We start from the raw sequence: 8403 nt of genomic DNA, 5'->3' as shown, positions 1-8403 counted from the left end.
CATTATTCTCTTTTCCATATAACCTTTTTATCCTTAATGCAATTTTTTTGAGTATTATGAACTTAATCAAGCTTATTGACCTTTTAAAAAAAAAAAATCACCAGTTACATTTTTCTTAAGTTCAATGGTAAACTGGAAGGTTAGACCTAGAGCCATAATACCTTGTGAACTTTAGAATGTCTATACTTGATTTTTTTTTTTTTTTAATTATATTAAACAGGTTTCAAAAATGTTGAGAAATGGTAGGGCAGAGAGCTCTCAACAAACAGTACATGCACTAAGAAACTGGTTCTGAAAATGTACCTTCAATAGGCTTAGTTCTCATTGATTTCTTTAGTGCATATAGACATAGTTACAAGATATTAAAGTATGAAAGCAGACACGTGAATAAGATCTTGTTACGCATGTGTTTATCGATTGCTGCATATTACAAGTTCCAAATTTTCTCGTCTTCTAAACTAGTTTTGAATGCATCGTGTTCCTTTTCTATCATAGGCTCTAGAAATATTGAAATTGTTAATTATTTATCATCCTTTGATTATACATCCAACTACTACTTACCATTAAATGTATTTGACATCAATTTCCAGGTCATGGAAGGAGGGTCGAATTCAAAGATTATCAGGAGAAAAATGCTACTCTGGAAGCATTTTGTACCAAGTATTATAGTAAATTCACCTGAATGTATAGTAACTCTACAAAATTAGCAGTACATGATTAAAATGATATGTATTGCAACAACTTGTCAACATAGCAAGCACAATAGTCTGTTCAGGATCTTTTCTGTTTGTATTTTAGTTATCCAAATATTTCAGTTTATTTTGATTACCGTCGGTTTTGTTTCAGTTCTGTTGAAGATCTTATGGTTTTGACTGATAGAGAAACTCTCTCCTTATGTTTCTCCATCAGTTTACTTTGGTTACTCTTGTACCCAGCATACGAATGACAAGAAATACGGAGTTTTGTCTAAGCAATGGAGGCTCTCTGGTAGAGTTAAAGAACGATGCAACAATATTCTCAATAAAAATGAATGAAAATCTGGATTGAACGAGGGAGGAAGAAGATTTGTATTATATCTGCCAATACAGCTGCTGGTGAATGTTCTTGGAAATAAAGGGAAACATAATTACAATCATAGGAGGAAAAAGAAAAAGATGGTTGCAAGCAATCCCCAGGACTAGGCTATGCAGATCTATTGCCCAAAAATAACAAGATGCTCAAAGATACCCTCCCTTTCCTATCTGCCATTTAAAAAGGCAGATACAAAACTAACTAATTCAACTGACGTGATAAACTTTCTTGATTCCCAATCCATATTTTTCTATTCTCTTTGTTGCCCTCTCTAGAATAAACTTTAAAGGGCCTTGGGCCTGGACCTAGAATGCTATCATTACTGCCCTCTTAAAAATGCGCCTTGTCCTCAAGGTTGAAATTTGGAAAGTGGCCTAGCAATTATGACTTGTCTACCCAAGTAGCTTCATCAACAGTCTGGCCTTTCCACTGAATGAGGAATTGCTGAACAGATTGCTGGTCTCTCTCAATTGTTATGTGCTGGCTGATCTTCTCAGGTTCTAATGGAGGCCCTTCCTCGCAATTCATACTAGCAGGCAGCGTATCTACCACTGGATGATTTCCCACGACTTTTTTAAGATGAGAAACGTGGAAAACAGGATGGAGATGGAGCTTGGCTGAGGGTGGCAGCTGCAGCTTATATGCTACCTCACTAATTTTCCAATGATCTCACAGGGACCGTGTTAACGGCCTGCTAACTTGGCGTTAATTCTTGTGGCTACTAACTGCCAGCGATAAGGCCTTAACTTTAAGAAGACTTTATCTCCCATAGAAAATCGTACATCACATCGATGTTTGTTAGCATATTTAAGCATCAGTTGTTGTGCTCTTTGTAAATTATAATAAAGTTGGCGAATGATCTCATCTCTGTTTTGAAGTTGATGAGAAAGAGCTTCCACTCTAGTTTCTCCTGGTAGAAACTGTTGTAAGATAGGTGGGCACCTTCCGTAGACTGCTTCAAATAGGGTATTCCATATCACACCTTGGAAATTGGTATTATACTAGTATTCAGCCCAAAAAACCATTAAGATCAAGATTTTTAGTTGTTCCGAAGAGAAACATCTCAAGTATGATTCCAAGCTTCTGTTAAGATCGGTTTGCCCGTCGGTCTACGAGTGTTAAGACGAGCTGAATTTTAACTGAGTCCCTTGGAGACGGAAGGGCTCAGTCTAAAATTGGATTAGGAAGATAGGGTCTCTGTCACTTACCATAGAAAGAGGTACTCCATGGAGTCTAACTACCTCCTTAATGAACACTTCGGCGACCTTGGTAGTTGTAAAAAGGTGCCTTAAAGAAATGAAATGTGCATACTTCGACAAACAATCCACTACCACAAGGATGCAGTCAACACCATATGATCTTGGTAATCCGGTAATAAAAGCCAAAGCCACATCTTCCCATATTTGTTTTGGAATAGGTAGGGGCTAAAGAAGTCTGGTAGGAGATTGGACCTTATATTTATGTTTTTGACAAATGATACAAGCTGCCATGAATTTCTTAATCATTTCCATCATGCCTTGCCAAGACAAATTTGAAGCTATTCTCTGATATATACAAAAGGCACCGAAATGACCACCAATAGAGGTAGAATGAAATTCAGCCATGATTCTTTGTATCCAGCGATGAGGCAAGAAGTACCAGCTTTCCCTTATAAAATAAGTGGCCTTGAATAAGAGAATAATGAGTATGGCACGCTGATTGAGAACTCAAGTCTGAGATAATTTTAGAGAGAGAAGGTCCTGCTAAATTTCTTTATTAATGTCACCCCAATCTATCCATCGGGGCTGGATATAACCTGCAGCTATAAATCTTCATCCAAACGAGATAGAGCATTTGCAGCGCGATTGACTTTTCTAGGTTTTTATTCAATGGCAAAATCATATCCTATGAGTTTGGCAAACCAACAATGTTGGGCAGGAGTAGATATCTCTGATGGAGAAGATGGCGAAGACTCCTCTGATCTATCCTTATTGTGAACCTACACCCAATAAGGTAGTCACGCCAATGCTTGATTGCAAGCACTAAGGCCATTAATTCGTTTTCATAAGCCAATCGCATTGTGGCCAGTCCATATTTGCTTTACTGAAGTAAGTTATAGGCCTGTTGTAGGAATTTTTTTTTGGTATACAGATGTAGAGAAGAAGATAAGGAGCTCTAAAAGGGGGAACATTGATTTCATTGCTGTAGTAAAATGTATATATATTGATATAAAAGAGTACGAGTCAATACCAAATCTCCATAATTTAAGGAAATTTGTTCCCATATCTAAAGCTAAAAAAAATAAGCTCCACCACAATTCATTTAAACTTCTAGCACATTCATTAATTACATTATAAAATATTCAAAAAGAAATAAAAAAGCAAAATCTACGCATATCTTTGTATCATACTGTCATGAACAGTAGCATTTATCACTCCTCCTTGATGCAAGAGCTATGCACACCACCAAGCTTGTCTGAGTTCTTCAAATTATTTTTTCTGCAGCCCCTTGGTAAAAATATCGCCAACTTGTTCTTCTGCTGAACAATGCAACACCAGAATTTCAACTTCTTTTCTGCCTCTCTAATAGCATGATATTTGATTTTAATGTGTTTGGTTTTCCTATGAAAAACTGGATTTTTAACCATTGCAGCAGTAGATTTATTATCACACAATATTTGTATCAGCTTCTTACTTAAACTTCAAATCATTCATAATTTTTCTCCGCCATAAAGGTTGATTAACAGCAGCAGATGTAGCCATGTATTCCGCCTCTGCAGTTGACTGTGCAATAGAGCCTTATTTCCTTGAACTCTAACATATAACACTTGATCCAAGAGTAAAGCAATAACATGAATCTTCAAGTGATCCGGCCCAATCACTAACACTGAATCCAAGTAGCTTCAAGGTTAAACTCCTCCTAAACAACACACCATATGAAATTGTACCTTGAGCATACCTCAAAATCCTTTTGGCTACTTTGAGATGGTTTTAAGTTGGCTTGTGCATTTATCTTGATAAGAGGCTGGTTATATACATTATATCTGGCCTTATGATTGACATATACAACAATGACCCGATCGTACTCTTGAAAATTGAAGGATCAACAGATGCGGAGCCATCAACCATTTTCAACTTTAATCCTTGGACTACTGGAGTACTGACAGCTTTGCAAATAGTTAAAGAGAATTTCTTTAATAATTCAGTTGCATATCTCTTTTGAGAAATGAAAATACCTCTTGAAGATTGATACACTTCCATTCTTAGAAAGTAACTCATCAACCCTAAATCATTCATCTCAAACATGCCTTCCATTTGCTTGCTTAACTCTTTGACAGAACTTAGATCACTTCCAATGATAAAATAATTAAAATTTTAGCACACACTTGTTTCACATATAGGTGTTGCTTCGTTGATACTTCTTTCAAATCCCAAATCAAGCAAGTAGCGATCAATCTTTACATACCGGTCTCTAAGGGCCTATTTAAACCATATAGTGCCTTTTTTAACAAATAAACTCTACCAGTAGCACCCTCGACAATAAAACCTTCAGGTTGTTCGATGTAGATTTTCTCCTCAAGAACACCATTGAGAAATGCTGATTTTACATCAAGTTGATAAACTAGCTAGCCTTTATGGGCAGCAAGAGCAAGCAATAATCTAATTTTATAGAACCTAGATACAAGAGCAAAAGTTTCAATAAAATCAATGCCTTGTTGTTGAGAGTAGCCTTTCACTACTAATCTGGCTTTGTACTTGCTGATTGAGGCATCTGGATGCATTTTGGTTCTAAATACCCATTTTGTACCGATCACTTGTTGATCTTTAGGTCTGTTAAAAAGTGTTAAAGGTGTTAGAAGTCTTTTGTATATAGTGTCCTATTAGGAGTTAAAATCCTAATTAGTTTTGTAGTGTCTTATGTGTGTGTATATATATATATATATATATATATATATATATATATATATATACACACGTGTTCCTAATTTATGAAATACAAGATATATTTTTCCCAACTAAGTTTTACATGGTATCAGAGCCTTCGGCTCATTAGTATTCTTTCTTTTACGTTAGCCTTTTCTGTGAGAGCTCCCGAGTGCTCTGTTTTGCCTGTTTTGGTACAGACAGTCTAGGTCACCTACTTAGACTATGTTTTTTTTATCACCGCCACCCAAGGAAGGCAGCAAAGCTGTCGATTGGCCCTTGCACCAAATCTGGTGGCCTGATGACCGGCGAGTGGCCCTCACGCGCCAGGAGAAGTTCTGCCTCTGTCTCACGTGCTGGCAAGTGGTGGCATGTCCAGTGGTTTCCAATGACTGGACTTAGTTCTCCGACGTCGATTTGCTATCAGTAGTCTACTCCGGAGGGTATTTTTTCATTCCAGCCATATTTCAATATGCGCTTTCTCAGTTTTTTATTATGGCTATTAGTTTGCTGGCTTTCTCAATTTCTTTCGCTAATTTTCTATTGGGATTCATGCTATTATTTGGTGTTTCTATCTCTGAGTTAGTGTTGGGCATTTAATTTTTATTAATTATGGCTTAACCTAAAGCTGCTATTACTGAATTGGTCCCTGCAATGACCAAAATCACATACCATAAACTGGATGGGACAAATTATTTAGATTGCAGTAAGACAATTATAATTTATTTATGGAGTGTTGAAAAATATGATCATTCAATTGATAATCTACCAACTAGCGACACTGGGAGAGTTGGCTAAGGGAAGATGCTAGATTATTTCTACAGATTCGAAATTCTATTGCTAGCGAAGTGATTGGTTTAATTAATCATTGCGAATTTGTTAAAAAATTGATGGAATATCTTGAATTTTTGTACTCAGGCAAAGGTAATTTATCACTAATGTATGAAGTGTGCAAAGGATTTTATCGGGCCAATCAGCAAGATAAGCCTCTTATAGCTTATTTTACTAAATTTAAGAAGATTTATGAGGAACTTAATGTTATATTGCCTTTTAGCCTCGATGTCAAAGTTCAACAAACTCAGCGAGAATAAATGATACGGATCCATCATCACTCGTCACTGGATCGCAAGGAGGCATGGTGAACGACGAAGGAGATCCATTGGTGCTTCCTATTGGACCGATTACAAGGAGCCGTGCCAAGCGATATGGGGCAGCCATATCATTATTTGTTCAAGCCCAAATAACACAAGAACTTCATGATGTCGCATTCAACAAGTGTTGTGAGGAACTTGAAGGCATTCCTAGGCTTCTAATGTTGTTGGTGGCATGTGAAGTTGAAGCACTCCAATAAATTAGCTTGACTGCTACAGTGGAGGAAAGCACGCCTGCTACAGTGGAGGGAAGCACGCCTGCTACAGTGCCCGCGCCAATCAGCTTGACTGCTACAGTAAATTTGACTTTTCTACAGTAACTTTGACTCGCTACAGTGACATCGACTTGAAGGCTTGGAGTGACTTAGGCGTGTTTTGTGTGTTTTATGCTTTGTTAAACCTAGATTCCTTATTTAGTATAAATAACTTGTCTTCTATGTAAGGACAGAATTTTGACAAATTGAAAAACTTCATTTGATCAAGCTTTGCTTGTTCCATTTGCTTAGAGTGACAGTGAGAGATTGCTTCCTCTAATTGCATCAAGAATTTAAGGTAAACTTATCAATTCGTTTGTGGCGTTTATCTTGTTCTTTGCTTGATTATTGGTGTTACCGTTTCCTTATAAACGTGGGGTGCCATAGAGCATTTAATCTCGATTATTGGTGTTTCCGTTTCATTATAAACGAGGGGTGCCATAGAGGCGAACTTACATCTTATCCTTTGATTCGATCCGTATCAATAAATGGCTGTAATGAGTTTTCTTGCAGGTCTTGCTCCAGTTTTTGAAGTTGCCGAATCACAAGTTCTTTCCGGCAATGATATTACCTCTCTTCAGGAAACTTTCACTAGACTATTGCGTACTGAAGGATCTCTTACCCTTTCACCTTCTGTAAATAGTGCACTTATGAGTCGTAATCCTGTACCCTAGCAATCAGGAAACAGAGGAAAAAAAATCATAGTAATGGTGCAATTAATCGGGAGGCGAGTGTTATTATTTGCCACTATTGCCATGAACCTAGTCAAACTAAAGTATTGCAAGAAACTGATAAATAAACTGTCAAGTACAAATGTGACCACTCAAAATTCTACAGTTGCTTCGCCTGACAACACTGTGACAATATTTGATGCGAAGTATGCTGAGCTATATAGAATCATTCTTCTAAGTTTGTTGATCCTTCTGTTGTTGCTGCCAATTCAGGTATACCTAATACATGTCTTATATCCACCTCAGAAGGGTCATTGATTCTGGTTACACAGACCACATGACAGGTAACCGTAATCTCTTACCCTCATTAAAAGAACTTGATAAATGTAATCCCCATGTTACTCTAGCTATGGATCCACCTCTTTTGTCAAGGCTATTGGCACTGCTAATCCCACTCCATCACTTCCTTTACCTTCTGTATTATGTTTGCCTTATTCTTTGTTCAATCTACTTTCTGTTAGCAAAATTACTCGTATACTAAACTATTATATGAAGTTTTTTACCTTATTGTGTGTTTCAGGATCTTTTGACGAAGCGGCTTATTGGTAAAGGACGTGAGTATGGTGGCCTTTATCTTCTAGATGAACATGTTTCATTATCCTCAGCTTGTACTGGAGGTCTATCTTCCCTTGAAGTTCATTATCGTTTAGGCCATCCTTCACTGTCTACTTTAATGAAGTTCTTTATCAATTTTAGAATGTGAGTCTTGTCAATTTGCCAAACATTATTGTTTACCTTTAGTTTCTCGAGTCAATAAACGGGCTTCGTCTCCTTTTGAGTTAGTTCATTCAGATGTTTGGGATCCATGTCTTATTCCTTCATAAATTGGGTTTCGGTATTATGTTACTTTTGTGCATATTATTCTCGTGTTACTTTTTGATGATCCTGACTTGTATATGTAACATCCTAAGCCTACCGAGATATTGTCCACTTTGGGCCCCAGGCCCGCACGGTTTTGTTCCTAGGCTAGGAACAAAACCGTGCGGGCCTGGGGCCCAAAGCGAACAATATCTCGGTAGGCCTGGGATGTTACAAACTTAGTATCAGAGCCAAGCCTTGTCTCTATGGCTGGTGGTGGGGCAAACCTCAGCGAGGACGCTGAGTCCCTAAGGGGGGTGTATGTGACACCTTAGGCGAATCCCACATCGGCTAAGCACAAGGTGGAAGTGATGTACATAAGTTGTGGCTGGCCTTAAGCTAATGAGACGTTTTTTGGGCTGGGAGGTGGTTCCCTGGCCCAGGAACAAAACCGTGAACCACCTCCCAGCCCAAAACGCGTCTCGCGCTTACTCTT

This window comes from Jatropha curcas, chromosome 10 (genome assembly GCF_041381405.1).
Source record: "Jatropha curcas cultivar XTBG-Jc1 chromosome 10, XTBG_Jcur_1.0, whole genome shotgun sequence".
Taxonomy (NCBI): Eukaryota; Viridiplantae; Streptophyta; class Magnoliopsida; order Malpighiales; family Euphorbiaceae; genus Jatropha; species Jatropha curcas.
The sequence above is the reverse complement of the archived record's forward strand: the minus strand, read 5'-3'. Positions refer to the sequence as shown.